A 20,611-nucleotide genomic window follows, 5' to 3' on the forward strand; every position below is an offset into this window, starting at 1 on the left:
AAGGCTATTACTAAAAAGTTAAAAAACAACAGATGCTGGTGAGGCTACAGAGAAAAAGTAACGCTTATGCACTGTTGGTAAGAATGTAAATCAGTTCAGTCACTGTGGAAAGCAATTTTTTTTTTAAGAGAGATAAGGTCTTCCTCTGTCACCCAGGCAGAAGTACAGTGGCACAATCATAGGTCACAGCACCCTTGAACTCCTGGGCTCAAGAGATTCTCCTGTCTCAGCCATCAGAGTAACTAGGATTATGGGTCTGCACCACCGATCTGGCATGTTGTTTTAAACCACTGAAGTTTAGGCAATTTGTTAGGAAGATAAACTAGCATAAATGATATGGAGAGGAGAGAGGGAAATAATGGGTAGAAGAGATGGTTCCCCGGCAAAGGCCCTCACCATCAAGCCTGGATACCTGTGACCCTAGGTGAGAACAGGCATTCCTGTATTCATGCCCCAAAATTTGCCTTTTGGCCTCCATGTCTCCATCCTGTACCTATATAAAACGCTGAACTCCAGGCTCCAGGAGCAGACAAGATGAGGAGATGAATAGATGAACGGCATAACAGTGAGGCAGGGAGGGAGAGAAAAGAAGGAATGTTGGGAAGAATTTGGCTGGGGATGGTCAGAGAATTGCCTACTGGATGGCCAAACTCCAGGGGAAGATCATCTTTCCACTCCATCCCCTGTTCAGCTCCCCATTGGTCCTGCTGAGAGCCACTTCCACCACTGAATAAACCTCCTACATTCATCCTTCAAGTCTTTGTGTGACCTGATTCTTCTGGGATACTGGACAAGAGCTCAGGATACAGAAAGCTGTCACACTGAACCCCTGCCTTTGCAAAAAGGCAGAGGGTCCAATAAGCTGGTTTAACCTTAAGCCATCCACAGACAGTAAAACTAAAAGAGTGCACTGTAACACTTGCCCACTTGGGCTTTGAGAGTAGTAGCCACCTACCCCGATATGCTGCTGTGGGGCCAGAGCTCCAGAGGACTTGCTCCAGTTCCTGCGCCTGCCTGTCTGCGTGCACCACTTCCTGTAAGGGGTTTGAACTCATGGTGGCCAAACAGAGAGTCATATCGTGTTACATGTCTCGTGATGGGAGGGGGCCAGGGAACTCTCCCATTTCAAAAACAGCCTGGAACTTCCCACCTTGGGCTTCCTAGAACCATAGTATCGTCTTCCCAGATCTTGCATATTCTTGGGGCAGGCTAGAGGTAATGAAAACATGCCTCCAGAATGCCTCCTCAAATCTCCATCTCCTCTTTTCACATCTCCTGACTTTTCTGCAGTTAAGCATTTATAGTAGGTAGGCATTTCTTTAGGAGGATTATGTGATTCTAACTGATTTTGGAGCATGTGATTATTGACAAGATAGAAAGCAAAGCACAGTGTTTTCTGTTCAAGCTGTTAGATGCATTCCAATTTCTGTAACAATGGTAATTAATCTTAGCTGGGTAGAAAATTCATTTTCTTTGAGGAATCACTGAGCTATAGAGAAATCTGTCTGTAACCATTGTTTGGGATTTTAGTTGTCATGTAGGAGGCACAATAATTTTACACTGACAGCTAATATATTGAGGAACCAACCCAATATGGAGAAAGTGATTTGGGATTATTGTGCATTTCTGGAAATATGTGATAATAGGGCTGAGATAAAATAAAACAGCAAGAAGCCCGATATCAAAGCTTTACTTTTTTTCTTCTCTATTTTTCATCACTAAAATGCAATATAAAAACAGAAAACAGATGAATGTGGTGTTCAAACTCTTTATGATTGTCAAACATATTTAAGAGCAAGACCTTGGGGGTTTGAGGAAAACATTACTTGATGGAAGTGTCAGGAGTATGGCCCATATTTCAGTTACTCTATAATTCCCCTGTACATTTTCTGTGGTTTGGTGTTCTGTTATCTGTATTTTTTTGCTCATAACTGAACTCAAATAGATTACTTTCACATTTCATGAGTGTGTGTCACTAGTTTTATGTTCACTAGTTTTATGGTGCACTATTGTAATTGAACTCTGGTACTGGTTTTAATTAGTTTATCAAAATAATGGGGAATGTATCACAAGTCAAATCTGTATAAAATAAGGATATAACAGAATGTTTCATACTGTTTTTCCATATACTGATAAAGCTATTCATCTACTTTGAGAAAGCTTCTCAGTTGTACTGGTAGATTTGCACCATTCCTTTCATACTTTGCCTCATGTGCTTGCAAAGGGGCAGAGATATTATTTCTCTTTGTAGTATCAGCATATGTAAGCACATTTTAGGGTCATATCAGTCATTTTCAGGTGACAAAGGGGTCAGTTTCCAGCAAGTTTCTTTGTCGGGGCAAAGAGAACATGAGGGATCCAGGCTTTCTTTTCCTACTGAGACTTGCTTTTAAGTTTCCCCAATACAAAGCCTTTGCCTTCCAGTATTTCATGTGATGTTTTGTAATTCTTTCTGAGCCCTGGAGCTTAACAGGGAGTTGATCACAAAGGGACTCACCCTGCACAACGATTCATTTTCAAAGAACTCATTAAGGGAAGAAAATAAATATTGCTACCAAGAATGTGAGTGTAATAATTTTTGTTTGTTTTATTTATTGCCCTATCTCTAGCACCTAGGATAGTACCTGACATAGTAGTAGAAGTTCAGTAAATGTCTGTTCAAGAAGTGAAAAGAAATTAGTAGGGGACAGAGACCAAGAGATTTAGGTGACCTCTCATACCAGCAAAAGAAACTCTGACTAGTTCCCTTTTCTTTAGATTCCCTGGCAGAAGTCTACAGGCTTGAGAGAAAGGGTAACTTATCAATTCTGAAGATAAAATATGCTTTATGCTTTCCTTCATCTTCCATTTATCTAAATCCCTTCCTCTCTTCCAACTTATCCATTAAGGTTCAGGTCAAGCTCAACTCAGAAAGCAACATGAGATCTTTTATAATTACCCTTCTCTCATGATCTTCTCCTTATCCAAACATGCGGGATCCCTTATAATTACTCTCTTATTAGAACACATGCAGCCAGGTATGTCTGTGGTGTCATACAAAGTTTGATACACCTGCCATGCAAATGAGCAGAGATGTTTAGTGAAAAATTCTATATATGTAGTAGAGCTCATGAGGGAGAACTGGGCTGGAGATGCAAATGTAGGCGTCATTAATATACAGGTAGTTATGAAAGTCACAGAGGATGAGATTACTCAGGGAGAAAGTATATGCAGATTTTGATCCAGAAGGTCTGGGGTTTGGCCCGGGATTCTGAATTTGCTTCATGCTCCCAGATGGTAAAACTGCTTTTGCTTGTTTATGGTGCACACTTGGAAAACCAAGGAGGTAGATGATTGAAACTTGAGTAACAACACCATTTAAATAATAGACAAAAGGGAAAAAAGCTACAAAGAGATTGTTAAAGAGTGGCAGAGATGGAAGAAGTCAAGAGTGATACTGGCATCATAGAGTCAATGGTGGGAAGATTTTCAAGACAAAGGCTGTGCCCAACTCTGTCAGATGCTGGTAAGAAATAGTAAGTTAAAGATAGAACAGGCTGTATTGACTTTTCAGGAGGAAGTACCTGATTATTTTAGGGCAGTTTTAATGGAGTAAGGAGGATAGATTGCTTCAGTGAAAAATGCAGAGAAAGCAAGCAGTAGCAATAAGTGGATGTGGCTATCTTTCAAGCAAGAGAAATTGGAGCACGTTTATAAGCTGAAGAAAAAGAGGAAGCAGAGAAGAAATAAAAGGTTGAATATGCAAAGGAAGTAGTTAATGGAGCAATTCCGAAGAAAATGGGAGGTGACTGGAATGAGACTCAGACAATAGGCAAAAAGGATGGGTCAAGAGTATCTAAGTTTGCAGGTTCAATTAGCAAACAGTTTTAGCGAAATAGAATTCTTACTTGAGGCTTCCATTACTCTGTGAAGAAAGATCAGGGTTGCCTATGGAAAAATGATTTTTTATAAACAGTGGCTGTAAGGAACACTGTGAAGATATAAGTAGCTATTGAAGAATATATAGTACTGAGTTTCCACTTGAGGTTTAAAGTCTTGAATTTGTAATGGTACCTATGCTCATGATTATGTTATTTTCTCCAAGAGAGAGGTCACCAACCTCAGTGTAAGTGCTGAGTAGGAATTCATACTTGTGTTTTCACAGGGTAGACATAATAGTCCATAAGAGGTCTCTGAGATCCTTGGCACACAGGATTGGATGGACCCATATTCACCTGGAATATTGCTACTTGCCATTTAAATCCCCAGGATGGAATTTTTACTCCACTTAGTGTAGTGGTAAGTAGGGTTTTAGATGTAGGGGAGCCTTCTTGTTCCTAGGCTAAAAGGATTTTAGGGACCTGCCATCAAAAATTACAAACCAAGATGTTTTATTTTCCAGACTATTACCCTTCAATATGCAGCCACTATCTAGCTAGCCACATGTGGCTTCTGATAATTTGAGCACTTGAAATGTGGGCAGTCTGAATGGAGATGAGCTATGTGTTAGTATAAAATACACATGGGATTTCAAGACTTAGTACTAATACAAGTAAGTTAAATATCTCACTAATAAAAATAGTGATTATAAATTGAAATTATAAGATTTGGGTATATGTAGATTAAATTAAATACATTGTAAATTTTTTTCACTTTATTTTACTTTCTGAAATGTGGCTAGTGTTTCAATAGTGCTGTTCCACATTCTTCTCTTCTTTGGGTCAATTAATTTTTACTCTCAATTACTCTTCACATCTCTTTGTTACGTTAATCATTGTTTCAATGGTATAGCTAATCCAAATATTTTCTTTCTACCTGAATTCAGATTAGAGCCGAGTTCACCATCTATTTTTTGTTTGCTACCATTGGAGGAGCAACAGAAGCAATCTGGAGCAACAATCCAAGGGGCATCTTTGCATTAACCACCGTGTATTTGTCAGAAGTCATCTGAATTGGCAACCTGCCAGTAATGCAAAAGCTGAAGTCTGATCCAAACAATGAAACTAGTTTTTTTTTTTTTTTTTTTTTTTCCTGTGTGCTGAGCTGATTCACTTTGAATGTGCTGAGCTGATTCACTTTGAATGAAAATGGATTTCTCCTAAGATTCACATAGTAAGCCAAAAGAAGGATTCTGACTGGCCCCACTTAGGTCACATGTACATTCCTGAACCAGTCACTGGGGCCAGTAGTTACGTGGCACTTGACTGACTCAATTTGGGTCACCTGCCAACCCTGTGGCTAGTGGAAAATTTGTTATCAAAAAGAACAGAGGAAAGTGTGTATACTGAGCAGATGAAAATGGTGGTCATTGCCAGCAAGAAGGCTTCAAGCCTGAGCCTGTTAGTTCAGGGGAAGATTGAGCTCTCTCTCTCTCTCTCTCTCTCTCTCTCTCTCGTTTGGTTTGCATGTCTGAATTTAAGTGGTTTGGGATCACTCACACAAATATGTGCACTGAGAGGAACAAATCATCCTGAATTGTAGACTAGACAACCAGAAAATAAATCACTTATGCTTTTCCTGAATCATTTGCTGTGCTTACAGTCTATTCTATAGTATTTGCATGGCTTTACTCTTAAAGGCATAGCTGTAAATGCTGAGTAATTATATTGCTATGTAGGTGACTAAGCCATTACCCACAATAAGTTAGTTATGACAGGTTAGTATGCAACCTGTCACAGAAAAAGATCCTTTGCAATTATCCTGCAATTAGTGCATATGTGCTCTATTTCACAAAAATGTTTCCTGGCCATCCTTAAAGGAGAATAAAATCTCTATTATTTAAAATAACGTTGTAGTATTGCATCAAAAAACCCTAATTTTTAGAGTTGGTCAAGTGAGGTTCTGGGAGTTCACTTTGAAAGGAGGATGATCTAGAGATATGTGAAATTTGATAATTCTTCATCAGGAGATTTTGCTTTTCTTTTATGGTTTTGCTTTTATGGTATGATTTTCTTGACTTGTTGATTTTGGGATTTGAGGAAATAATCCATCAACAATTGTTGAAAAAATTTGAGAATATCTTTCCCTTCAAATTGTAGTTAAATTAATTTTCATAGCTATTTACTGTCCTCAGTGTTTTTCCCATTCATTACTCCAATGCTGTGAGGAAGGTCTTGATAGAGAATGGAGAATCAGAGATATGGCTGCACATGATGGGATTATTTGGTGAATGGTGACTAAACAATAAAGAATTTCACATAAAAGGAAGACTGGGCTGAGCACAGTGGCTCATATAATCCCAGCATTTTGGGAGGCTGAGGTGGGAGGATCACTTGAGCTCAGGCATCCTCCACGCACTTGAATAGCATAGTAAGACCTCATCTCTACAAAAACTTTTAAAAGCTAGCTGGGTGTGATGGTGCATGCCTGTAGTCCCAGCTACTCAGGAGGCTGAGGTGAAAAGATTGCTTGAGCCCAGGAGGTCAAGGCTGCAGTGAGCCATGATCATGCGACTGCATCCCAGCCTGGTGACAGAGCAAGACTTTGTCTCAAAAAAAAAAAAAAAAAGGAAAAAATAAGTTCAAGAAGATAGATTTGTGTCTAATTTTTTTTTAAATCTTTCCCTCAAGGCTGCAAAATGGTTGCAGCAGCTCCAAACATCACATCTTCACATTGCAGAATCAAAAGCAAGAAGGGAGGAGGAAACCTCTCTCTTTGTGCCTCCCTTCCTCCTTTTTTCTCTCTCCCTTCCTCCCTCTTTTTCTTTCTCTCCCATCTCTGTCTCTGTCTCTCTCCCCTCCTTCTTTCCTCCTCCTTCCTTGTACCTCTCTTTCTTCCTTCTCCATCTGTCTTTCTCACTCACATTCCTTCTTTCTCCTCTCTCCTTTAATCAGGAGAAACATCTTTCCAAGAAATCATTCTTCAAACATTTTTTCATATAGCTCATCACCCAGAATTGCTTACGTTTTTACTGCTAGTTGCAAGAAAGGCTGTGAAAGTAAATGTCTGACATTTGGAATGTCTATCATTGGAGGCAGATTTTGCTGTAAAAGACAATAGCATTGGGAAGTGAATGTGGAGTTGATGTTGACAGTAAACAGTGTGTACTGCATCTCTGTACTCACTGTTCAGTTCTTTTAATTTTATTTCATCAGATTTATTTTTATTGCTCAGAAACAGAAATAGAATTAGAATTTATTCCTTTAATTTAAAAATTATTTATTGAGCCGGGCGTGGTGGCTCACGCCTGTAATCCCAGCACTTTGGGAGGCGGGTGGATCACGAGGTCAAGAGATCGAGACCATCCTGGTCAACACGGTGAAACCCCGTCTCTACTAAAAAACTACAAAAAATTACCTGGGCATGGTGGTGCTTGCCTGTAATCCCAGCTACTCAGGAGGCTGAGGCAGGAGAATTGCCTGAACCCAGGAGGCGGAGGTTGCGGTGAGCCAAGATCGTGCCATTGCGCTCCAGCCTGGGTAAAAAGAGCGAAACTCGGTCTCAAAAAAAAAAATTATTTATTGAAAGCCTGCTCTTCACCAGACATTGTAACAGGTGTTTTGGGACTACAAATGCTAATAGAGGCTGTTCTTGCTTTCAAATAACATATAATCATTGAAGGAAAACAGGACCTGAATGAAAATTCTTTAAATGTAAATTGACATATAAGTGCGATTGTACTAGAAAATGAACTATTCAAGTTTAGAGTAAAGAAACAAATATCACCTCCAGCTTTTAAAGAACTAAGATGAAGGTGTTAACTATTCAGTATTTTACTAGGAAGTCTGGGGTCCATGTGTTGCTTGGTAATGATACAAAGCTCCTGCACTGTACATAAACATGCAGATAGCTGGAATCCTCATATTTGGTAGGAAGTAGAAGACAATGAATTGGAAATGTGGTGGCTAAACTCATGTGCAGTCATACTAAGCCAAGATCAACATATCAGATGTTTTGGACAACGAACCATCCTCGAGAACTTTAAGTAGTCTTGAGGAAAATTCACTTTGAGACACTAGGCAATTTGGGATCATTGTGCCAGGCTTGCTGGTTAATATATGATTATTGTTTTTGTTCTTTTTCTTTAATGCATATTCCTTTGGGTATCCCGTGGCCAGGATGCTTGCAATTGGGGCACAATCCAAGTTGGCTGTTGGACTGTCCACAGTTTTTGGAGCAAGTTTTCAAGCCCATTGAAGGATGGGCCCAGAACACTTACATGGTCATTTCAAATCATTGAAGTCTAACATGAGAGTCTCATAGATGGGATCAGTCTTCTCTATGAAATCTAGATTTGACTGATACTTTTAGAGAAAAAAGTTGTTTATATCATTTCCCACTTAGAGAATATTCTTCAAAATATAAAGTTTTTGGCTCTTTGAGAGTAGACTCTTTGTCACATATAATAACAAACAAAATAAAATTCCCACTATCCTTGATGTAGTGTATTGCACATAGCAGAAATTTAACAAATCTTTTATTAAATGAGTGCCTGTTTCTTAAAGACTTCTAGCAAATTATTAAAAATAGTCTCAAATTTGAAGATTTTCCTAACTGGGCATTAAGGTCCTCAGAACTAATAAACATTGCAGTTGTAATATAAATACATTAAGAAGTGAAACAGATGTGCTTTAAAACAATGTAAAAATATTTATTATGAAATAATGAAGACATACAAAAGAAATAAAACATAAAAATTTTTGTGCTTTTCACCTAGTTCAATCAAAAATAAAATTTGTTCTGAAATAAATACTCTCTGTTTTATAGATAAAAACTAGGACTCCCAATTTAAATTTTGACAATAAATTAGGAATTAAATTAAGAGAAAAGGCCATTTTTTTTCTATATTTAATCTTAATGATGGGTTATTTGCTTATTCTTTTTGAATACTTTATTCCTTCTATAAAAATAATACTTTTGCATTACAAAAAAATAAACAGAGAGAAAGAAACTAGCATTTGAAAGTCTATAATTCAGAGAAAATTATAAATCACATGGTTCAGATATTTCTTATGTGTCAATACATGTGGAAATACCTGCATATATGCATTTTACATGAATGGGCTCATAACATTCATTCTATTTTGTTAGGTTTTTCTTTTGTTGCCCTACAATATGTGGTGGACATCTTTGCATTAAAAAAGATCTACAACAATTTTAATAGCTGCCAAATTTTTCACTTTCTTATATCATGATGTGCTTAAAGAGGCCCCTATTTATGGATATTTAGGTTTCCAATTTTTCCATATTGTAATTATTATATTGATGAATATCCCACGTACAGCTGTGCTTTTAGCTTCTGAAAATATTTCCTTGAGTAAATTCTTAAAAGTGGACACGACAGATTGCACCAATGGCTGTGATCAGCGTTTTCTCTGTGAGCAAGAGTGTATGTGCCACTCCTGGGCTAAGATGACTGGCTTTGGCCAATGAAATGTTAGAAATGTGATTCAAGCAGATGTCTGAAAAGCGATTTTGCAATTAGGCTTCTGCCATTGCCATGTGAAGGACATTCCTAGCTAGCCTTCTAGTTTCAGAATAATAGAAGCACAATTTCCCCAGCTAAGCTGATCCAATAAATTTCTAACTAAATCAGAGCCACATGCTCAACCCACATCCACTTGATCACAGAACCACGAGCTAGCCCACAGGTAGATGAAGACTAAACACTTGTTTTTGTATTCAATGAGGATTTGTGGTTGTTTGCTATACAGCATTAATGTGAAAATAGGCAACTGATACAATGGAATTTAACCATTTTTTACATTGGTACTTGTATTGATTTGCAGTTTTTAAAGCCTTGATATATTTCTCTGATTTTTTTTTTGAGGTAACAAATGCAGTCGTGCTGAAGTGATAATATACATTAAAATTAGATAAAAGAACAAACAAGCGAAAACCTCCTTAGTAGTTTCTTTCCTTTTCTCCTCTCCCTCCCTCCCTTTCTTTCTTCCTTGCCTCCCTCTCTCCTCCTTGGTAGTTTCTAAACCTGATTTCTAACTTAGTTTTTTGCATTTATCTTGGATTTAAATATATATATATGAAAATATTTTCAATAGTGAAAAAGAAGTAATTAATTTTCCATTTACAGAAAGAAAATGGAAAAGTTAAATTACTAAAACCAAGGGGAAATTACCAAATTAATGGACCAAATGTATTTGTAAACTTGAAACATGTTAATTTTCTTACTTTTTAAAAATCAGCTTATTCAGTCTTTCAAATGCTGTGTGATTTTGTTTCTGACCACGATGAGCATTATTCTTAATAAATTTAGGGTCATGGCTCTGGATCTTATTTTTAATAATTGTTAAAACGCTTATTTGCTAATACCAAGGTTCCTTATTGGTTCTGGCCTCACTTTTCTAGCTCTACAACTATTAGTCCCTATTAACATTTCTGCTGAATTTATTCTATGAATAGAAGTTTTTGTCCATTCTCACTTTAGACTTGAAAATGAGATAGTTCCTATAAGTTAAGCAGGATTGAGTTTCACTGCAGATTCCATCCAATTATCTTAGAAATCCAGAGATAATCCTCAAACCTCATTTAAGCGATTAGTATCCCCGTTTTCTATAATAAGTCTTCCACTCAGAATTTGTAATAAAGGAATAAGATGGACATTTTAAGGTTTTGCCTCCTTCTTCCTTCTCAAAGTCATCCCTTTTTTACTCTTTGAATTCACCAGTCTTGCTTCCTGACTTCTTTACCTTCCCTAACCAATCTGACTCATGATCCATCCCTTCAGCTGTATTTCTCACATCACCAAGTTCCTTCATCTGTTTATCCTTCTACTGCACCTATCATGATAGCCCAGAATCCAGAGCAACCCAACTCTTCATAGTAGAATCTCAGTGAAGTGCACATCTACCAGTCTCTTCAAGCCATGGCTTTACTCTTATGCCCAGATGACTATTGGCAGATGACCAGTTTTGAAGATAAATCATCAGAGCAGATATCCCCCAACATTTTTTGTTTGTAATTTTCATGGCTCCAGACTTTCTTCCTCCCATGGCATTCTATAATACCACTGGTTATTTTTCTCAAACATAATCACACTGATTAAAAACACTCAATGGAACTCTTCTGCCTATAAATTCTAAGCATGGCATCCACGGCTTTTGCAAGCTAGCGGTCACCTATTGTGTAGTTTTATTTTCTGCTTCTCAGCCGGGGGATAGTGAAAGGTAACTGGAAACTAGAAGGAACTGAAGAGGCAATCAGTGTAGAGCTGGCTGCCAGTAAAGGTCAGGCAAATGTGACAATTTGTGAGATTCCATGTTCTAGGGGGCTCCACTCTGGAGGAATAAGGAAACAGTTTGAAAGTGTAGGGAAGTATCTTGGGCTTGGCTTCCCTTAAAGGAGAGCTTGAGATCATAAACTTGTGTAAAATCAGTTTATTTGGAAATATAATCCCAGGAACACGGGTAGAGGATGGAGGAATATCACAGGGAGGGAGAAAGCCAGTACAAAGAGTCATTATTGGGTTGGCTCAGTGCTGGAAGTGTCTAGTTTTGGATCTAGCAGAACCCCGTGAGGATTCTTATAAAATAAACTGTTTGCATGGGGAAAGCCAGAAAAGAGACTTTATTCATTGGCTTCTGTTCCCCATGATCAATGATGGCCTCACTAATGTTGACCCCTTTGGGCTAAGAATTCATAAATTCCATCTAAATAGGAAAAGAATAAGCCACATGATCTCTCTTCACTGACAGTATAATTCCATCCAGAGAAAACTCCAAAGATTCTGCCAAAAGTCTACATAACTCATTAATGATGTTAGTAAGGTTTCAGGATACAAAATCGATGTATAAAAACCAGCAGCATTTCTATATACCAATAATGTTCATGCTGAGGGTCAAATCAAGAATACCATCTGATTTACAATAACCACAAAGAAAATGAAATACCCAGGAATATAGCTAACCAAGGAGGCAAAAGATGTCTACAAAAAGAACTACAAAACACTTCTGAAATAAATCAGAGATAAGTCAAATAAATGGGAAAATATCCCATGCTTGTGGATTGGGAAGTCAATATTGTTAAAATGGCCATAGTTCCCAAAGCAATTTGAAGATTTCTCAAAGAACTTAAAGTAGAGCTACTAGACTCAAGATTATTCTTATCAAAATACCAATGTCATTCTTCACAGAACTAGAAAAAAAACATTCTAAAGTTCATATGGAACCAAAAAAGAGCCTGAATAGCCAAAGCAATCCTAAGCAAAGAGACCAAAACTAGGGGCATCACACTATCCAACTTGAAATTATACTATAGTGCTACAGTAACCAAAACAGCATGGTACTGATACAAAAACAGACACATAGACTGATGGAACAGAATGGAAAAATCAGAAATAAAGCCGTGCATTTACAACTAGCTGATCTTCAACAAGGCTGACGAAAATAAGCAATGGGGAAAGGACTCACTATTTAGTAAATGGTGCTTGGATAACCGGCTAGCCATATGCAGAAGAATGAAACTGGACCCTTACCTTTCACCATATACAAAAGTTAACTCAAGATGGATTAAGAATTTAAATGTAAGGCCTCAACTACAAAAATCCTAGAAGAACATCTAGGAAATACCCTTCTTGACATCAGCCTTGGTAAGAATTTTTGGCTAAGTCCCCAAAAGCAATTGCAACAAAAAATAAAAATTGACAAATGGGACCCAATTTAACTGAAGAGCTCTACACAGAGAAAGAAACTATCAACAGAGTGGACAGAATAAAGGAAAATATTTGCAAACTATACATCTGACAAAGGTCTAATAACCAGAATCTATAAGGAATTTAAACAAATCAACAAGCAAAAAACAAGCAACCTCATTAAAAAATGGGCAAAGGACATGAACAGACACTTCTCAAAAAAAGACATAGAAGTGGCCAACAAACATTAAAAAAATGCTCATCTTTACTAATACCAGAGAAATGCAAATAAAAACCATGAGATACCATCTCATACTAGTCAGAATGGCCATAATTAAAAAGTAAAAAAATAGCAGATGCTGGTAAGACTGCAGAAAAAAGGAAACACTTTCACACTGTCGGTAGAATGTAAATTAGTTTAGCCACTGTGGAAAGCAGTTTAGAGATTCTCAAAGGGCTTAAAATGGAGCTACTATTAGACCCAGCAATCTCATTACTGAGTACATACCCAAAGTAATATACATAATTATAACAAAAAGACACATACAGTCATTATGTTTATCACTATGCTAGTCACAATAGCAAAGACATGGAATTAACCTAGGGCCATCAATGGTGAATTGAATAAAGAAGATGTGGTACATAGACACCATGGAATACTATGCAGTCATAATAAAGAATGAAATCATGCCTTTTGAAGCAATATGGATGGAGCTGGGGCCATATCCCTAAGTGAATCAATGCAGGGAAATACTGTATGTTCTCACTTACAAGTGGCAGCTAAACATTGAGCACGCATGGACATAAATATGAGAATAATAGACACTGTGTGCTACTAAAGAAAGGAGGAAAGAAGATTGTAGATTGAAAACTACCTATGGGGCGCAGTGCTCACTATCTGGGTGTAATATACCCATGTAACAAATCTGCACATGTACCCCCTGTATCTAAAAGTCAAAATTAAAAAAAAAAAAAAAAAAAAGAATGTGTGAATTCCAAGTGATTTGGAAGACATCTTGGGCCAGCCTCAAAGGAATCTCTTGGGAGAAAGCAAGAGGTACACAGTCAAGCTTAAGGTGATACAATCCATTTGCCCGGGCACAAAAAAGATCAAAGCCTGCATAAAACTGCAGGAATATCTGGAGTAAGAAATGGAGCCCAGAACATTTTGAAATGTGTACAAGAACCATCTGATTCTGAAGGTGACAAGCTAAGCCAGAGTCATTGAGGAAAATACACCTGAGACAATGAGCGGTCAAGCAGGACACAGCCAAGGCCTCTTCTCAAAACCTTGCTATGGCTCCCTGTTCTCTCATCTTAATAAAAAACACAAAGGTGTATTCCCCCTGACTTTGTATCATTTTCTACTCTCTACAAACACACACATTCTCACCATACTGCTCTCCTGCCTTAGGACATTTGCACAGACTCTTTCTGGAGCAGACAGGCTCTGCCTGGAGCAATCCTTATCTTTTTTTATTTGAGATGGAGTCTTGCTCTGTTACCCAGGCTGGAGTGCAATGGTGCAATCTTGATTCACTGCAACCTCCGTCTCCTGGGTTCAAGCAATTCTCCTGCCTCCCCATCCTGAGTAGCTAAGATTACAGGCTTGTGCCACGATGTCTGGCTAATTTTGCATTTTTAGTAGAGAGGGGGTTTCACCAGGCTGGCCAGTCTGGTCTCGAACTCCTGGCCTCAGGTGATCCGCCCCCCTTGGCCTCCCAAAGTGCTGGGATTACAGGCGCCCAGCCTAGAGCAATCCTTATCTAATGATGAGTGTTAGAGCCCTAGAGGTCTAACTCTTCCCTCCTTAATGTCCTTGTTGCATGCCACTCTTCCAGAGGCTTACCTGATGACCTCATTAAAAATGCCAACCTGTTAGACTTCTAATGCTCCTTAGCTTTTGTTTCTCCCCCACACTCTACCACCTTCCAACAGACTATAAAATCTACTTCCTTATTAAGTTTTATTATTTATTTTTCTCTCACCCTTTGCAGAAGGCAAGACCCATAACAGCTGGCATCTTTGACTAGTTTGTTGATGAATGTATCCCAAGTACCTGGAATGGTGACTGGCCTATAGTTGGTGCTCAAAAATTTTGAAATACTTATTCAAAAATTTAATTTTTGATTAACAATATGCAGAAGCAACACTATCATGGAAGCACTGAAGTGAAGTCTTCTTTAGGGAAGCGCTCACAGTTATTCCCTTTTGTGCTTTTTAGGGCCCACACAGTCTGCAATCTAGTTGGTAGGAATATCAGCTGCCTGCTGCTAATCGGAGCAGGTTCAGAGATGGGGTAGAATTATAACCATGACTTTTTTTATATTGAAATTCCAGGCACAGCAGTGGTGAAGGCCAAGTGGTTTGTCATCCTAACGTATTTACATATGATGAACCACAGCTGAGAGTTTTTGAAAGGAAGGCAAAATTTGTTCCAGATAGAAAACTAACCACAATACAATTAGCGTATATATGATATATAAATATAGAGTATTACCTTTATATTAATATAATATATTAATTTATATATGCAATATATAAATATATTATGATATTTTGTATTTATATAATATTTTTACTTACTGTATATCATCTAAGCAGCAGAACAATTACTTGTGGTAGGTAGAGATTAAGATTTCCACTTTAGAAAGAAATGTTTATTGATATATTTGTAGTTTTGAAGAACAAACTGAGTTAATTCAGGTAACATATAAAAACCATTGAAAGCGTACAATTCAGTGGCATGTAGTATACGCACAAACATTTGCAACTACAGCTTTTATCTAGTTCCAAAAGATTTTTACCACTTCAAAGGGAAACCCTATACTCATTAAGCAGTCCATTACACTTGTCGCAAAGGCCCTGGAAACCATAATCTGCTTTATGACTTTATGGATGTACCTACTCCTGATGTCATATACATGAAATTGTATGATAGGTAAATTTTTGTGTCTGGTCTCTCATTTAGCATTCTGTTTCCAAGGTTCATCTGGATTGTAGCATGTATCAGTATTTCATTCCTATTTATGATTGAATAATATTCTATTGTATGATCTACCACATTTTCTTTATCCATTCATCATTTGATAGACATTTGGGTTGTTTATACTTTTTGGCTATTATGAATAGTGTTGCTATGATCATTTGCACACAACTTTTTGTTTGAATGCCTCTTTCAATTCTTTCGAGTATATAACTGGGAGTGGAATGTATATTTATGTTTACTCACTGTATTCTAGAAACATTTTTCCTGTAAGAAACAAACTTTCATTGAGGTGGTATTACATATATAAGGTAAATTCAATATTAAATAACATTAAGAAAAGTAAAAATGTGGAAAAGAAAAGAATATTCAGATAAGAAAGTGAAAATTTCAAATGAAAATATGTAAGCCACGCATTCCACATGCTTCTACAATTAGATTAAGAATTTGATTTGCAGGCCCCTGGTAGGTGTTGAAGGCTTTTCTAAGTAAGAAACGAAATGCAGAAGTAAAACGTTTACGCCAGACATGAAACCTAAAAGACAGGTTTTACTACATAAAAATGAAGAGTTTCTGTATACTAAAAGGAAAAAAAAAGCTAGAAGGCAACTAAGAAACTGGAAGGAACTAGTTGCAAATTGGTAACAAAAGGTCAACACAGCATGTAAATGGTACTGATAAATCACTTAAAAATACAAGGAATATATTACATTAAAGTGCAAGTAGACTTTTTTTTTTTTAAAAAAAAAGAAAGGCTTTTTTGTGGGGAGGAATCTAACAGATTGGAAAAATATTTAAAAAGACAGATAACAGTTAGTCATTCTGGGGAAGTAGGGAAAAGGTCAATGTAAAACAATGTCATTAAAAAAATGTGGTACGGAGACATCATGAAATACTATGCAGCCATAAAAAAGAATGAGATCATGTCTTCTGTGGGAACATGGATGGAGTTGAGAGCTATGTCCTTAGCAAACTAACACAGGAACAGAAAACCAAATATCACATGTTCTCACTTATAAGTTGGAGCTAAAGGATGATAATTTATGAACACAAAGAAAGAAACAACAGATATGGGGTTCTACTTGAGGGTAGAGGGTGGGAGGAGGAAGAGGAACAGAAAATATAACTATTGGGTACTGGGCTTAATACCGGGGCAATGAAACAATCTGTAAACAAATCCTTCTGACGTGAATTTATCTATATAACTCATACCCCAAACATAAAAAAAAAGTGTATATTTGTAAACCTTTCTTGGGGAGTGCTATGGTTTGAATGTTTGGCTTCTCCAAAGCTCATGTCAAAACTGAAATCCTAGTGTCTAACAGTATTAGGAAGTGGGGCCTTTAAGAGGTGATTGGGTCATAAGGGCTCTGCTCTAATGAATGAATTAATACATTCATGGATTAATGGATTATCACAGGAATGGTTAGTTATCGTAAGAACAAGTCTGTTATAAAAGTCGGTTTGGCTCAGTGTACCCGTCTTGCCCTGTGATGCCTTCTGCCATGTTATGACACATCATGAGGCCCTTACCAGAAGCTGACAAGATGTGGCTCCTGATCGTAGACTTCCCAGTCTCCAGAGCTGGAAGAAATAAACCTTTTATCTTTATAAGTTATCCAGTCTTAAGTAGTCTATTATAGTGACAGAAAATGAACGAAGACAGAGGGAAAACTGATAACATGGTATTAGTGGAAGGATAGACACATGAGATTGGCATAGATCAATGGAACAGAATAAGGAGCCCAGAAATAGGCTCACACAGGTCTTTGACAAAGGAGCAAAGGCAATTCAATAGCAAAAGAAATGATAACAGAAGCACTGTAAATCCCTATGCAAAAAAAAAAAAAAAAAAAAAAAAAAAGAACCTAAACACAAACCTTACGTCTTTCACAAATGTTAACCAATTGTAGTGTTAACACTAGGGGGAAAAAAACCTCTCAAAACACTAGGGATACAAACAATCCTAAGATCTACCAGTAATAAAAGCACAGACTATTTACAAAAGAAAGAAAAACAGAAGATATGAGACTTTTCATAAGCAACACCTGATGCATAAAACAAATGTGCAATATAGTCAGAATCAATGGGAAAGTTCTCTGACAGAAAGAAAATGATAGCAATAGAACTTGTATGTGTGGCATCAAGCTGTGAGACGAAGTATTGCCCTATGTAGCTTTTAAGTCTGCACTTAAACCCAGACAGAAAACCAGAATTTAACGTAGTTTGCTTAACCTAAGTCTGAGGATGGGTGTACAATAACATTTTAAGAAAGGGAAATGAAAGCAGGGCATGCTTTGGGCAAAATGACAAGGGCATTCAGTCTTGGCTAAGCTCAATTAAGTCATGTGAGTTTGGATACCTATAATTTTCTCAGCTGGATATTTATTCTCTTTACACCAATGGTGGCAGAGCAGTTATCAAACACACTCACTTAATCTCTGTGCCATACTTTACTTTCTATAGAGCTCTGGCAGCTGACAGAGTTTATTTTGCAGAAAGCCCCCCGGTCAGTGTGATAGTTCAGAGCATGACAGCTCCCTCTGCCATAAGACATGATTTGAATAGAAAGCTTTTGCTCAAAAACAATGTAGGTTAGCCTAGTCAGTTAATCAAAAAGTATAATGCTCGGAGATGCAATTTCATCACGTGGAAAACTTCTGATGCATTATCTCATCTACTCGCCAAATGCAGTCTTCCAGTGAAAATCACCCCATATACTACCAGATGGAGTTTTATGCAAGCACATGTAGAAGCGTGCCAGGATAGTAAAAGGAGAAATTTCAAAGCACAGCTGCCAGCTCTGCCTAACATAGGACTGGAAGAACCAAATTTATAAGCGGGTGCTTGCCAGACGGCAGACCTCGAAGTTAAGCCAATTATGTAAATGGACCTTGAAGAATGATTTGTACCAGGCACAGTTTCGATTGAAAGCCTTGCTCTTGTAAAGCCTTACCCTGGGTCTAGACTGTTTGAATATTTTTTGCTTTCTCTCCAGTTTTGATTTGCTTTGATTTTCCTGACTAGTGGAGAAGCTCTCCCTCATCAAGCAACTGTGGGCATGCAGAGTGAGGCCTTTGTTAAATTGATAACTTTCAGGAGGACATAGAATCAGCAGAAACAATGGAATTTTCGTTACTGTGGCATATTTTTAAGCTTAAAAAGATAAGAATTCTCAAGAATTGATTACATAAATTTTAAAGCAAAGAATCATCATGCACAGTGTTTTATTTTCTGGTTCCTTGAAGCCAAATCGAATCCCAGGATAAGATGATCATGAAACATTCCACAAAGACTGTGAACAAATTCCCTGTTTTTGTGTCTAAAAGTTATCTTGGGGACCCTAATCATTGAAATAGACTGATCTCTATGGCAGAAGAGAAATACAAATTCCAGAGAAGAGTCAAGACTAAAGAAGAAAAATAATGTGTGCTCAGCCTCAGGAGCTCCATCTTCAGGAATGAAAGGGGAAGAGGAGCAGAAAGCTGTACAGATTTTCAGACCAAGCACTCAATGTGCTTGGTGCATTGTTCTTCTCAAGTCTCTCAAACGTTCAGAGGAGGCTTCCCCTTTACCCAGGATGCTGCAATTGCCCTTACCCACAGGGTCAGTCAAATCAGCTCTGTTGTAGACATTGTGCTCCTGTCCAAAGTTTCATTTGCAGAAAGATTTGTTTGCCTAAAAAAGTGAGGGAGCACCACTGCCTAGACTGAGAATGACTTTAGGAACCTAAGTTTGGGGGCCACATAATTGTTTGATTTTGTTTCCAAATTTATGTAATTTTATGATTCCCTTTTCTCTTTTCCCTTTTCCCAGGTGTTCAGCAATAAAATTCCACTGAACTGCAGTGATATTTAACAGCTCTTCTCTAGGAATACCAAAGAAAACATAAAAAGTAGAATGGGTAGGTACAGCTATCAAACTGCTAGAAACAGTAACATGATTTATTGAGATACCTAATTATAAGTTAATATGCAAAATCAGAGTTTTTTTTTTTTTTTTTTTTTTTTTAAGATGGGGTTTCACCATGATGGCCAGGCTGGTCTTGAATTCCTGACCTCAGGTGATCCACCCATCTCGGCCTCCCAAAGTGCTAGGATTACAGGCGTGAGCCACCATGCCCAGCCTAATCAGAGGATTTCTTACATAAACAATAAGAGGTTTTATATAAGCTATACAGAAATTTATATAGGGAATTTAATGGAAGAAAATCTTCCATTCATATTGGCATCACAAAATAAAATATTCAGAAACAAAATTAACCAAAAATGTAAAGGGCCTTTTGGAAGAAAACTGTAAAACTCCATTGTGGAGCCGTTAAAGAAGTCTTGAATACATAAATTAAATTCCTTGTTTTGAGATAATAAAACTCAATATTTACCATGCTTTTGCCATTTAAATACAAATTGTGGACATTTTTCCCATGGCAATAGATGAATTACAACCATCCTTTTATCAGTTCCACAGAATCTTATTGAATGAATATGTCCTACCTATATCAGTTCCTAGTAGTGAATATTAGGTTGTTTCCAATTTTTCCATGTTAGAAACAACATTAAAAGGACTTGCTCTTATTTATATTTCTTATGTCCACGCAAGTATTTACTACCTTTCTAGGAGTGGAATTCCCGGCTCAAACAAACTGCCTTCCAGGAAAGATTTATTAATATGCATTCCTACTAATGCTGCTTTAGAATACCTTTTTCTCCATATCCAGCTGAACACTGAGTGTTCTCTTTTCAAAATTTTTTTCTCGGCCGGGCGCGGTGGCTCACGCCTGTAATCCCAGCACTTTGGGAGGCCGAGGCGGGTGGATCATGAGGTCAAGAGATCAAGACCATCCTGGTCAACACGGTGAAACCCCGTCTCTACTAAAAATACAAAAAATTAGCTGGGCATGGTGGTGCGTGCCTGTAGTCCCAGCTACTCAGGAGGCTGAGACAGGAGAATTGCCTGAACCCAGGAGGCGGAGGTTGCAGTGAGCCGAGATCGCGCCATTGCACTCCAGCCTGGGTAACAAGAGCGAAACTCCGTCCCAAAAAAAAAAAAAAAAAAAAAAA

At 37.7% G+C, this 20,611-nt stretch overlaps 1 long non-coding RNA gene across 1 annotated transcript in view; it reads left to right on the top strand.

Moving 5' to 3' along the window:
* Positions 1-4,009: 4,009 nt before the first annotated feature.
* The window catches only part of LOC116542855, a 19,517-nt gene continuing 2,915 nt past the window's right edge, over positions 4,010-20,611 (top strand). Inside the window, exons 1-2 of the long non-coding RNA XR_004265381.1 lie at positions 4,010-4,278; positions 19,368-19,455. This is a non-coding gene — a long non-coding RNA (uncharacterized LOC116542855). The remainder of the gene's footprint in view (positions 4,279-19,367; positions 19,456-20,611) is intronic.

This window comes from Sapajus apella, unplaced genomic scaffold (genome assembly GCF_009761245.1).
Source record: "Sapajus apella isolate SASKATOON/1434 unplaced genomic scaffold, GSC_monkey_1.0 scaffold4, whole genome shotgun sequence".
NCBI classification, from domain to species: Eukaryota; Metazoa; Chordata; class Mammalia; order Primates; family Cebidae; genus Sapajus; species Sapajus apella.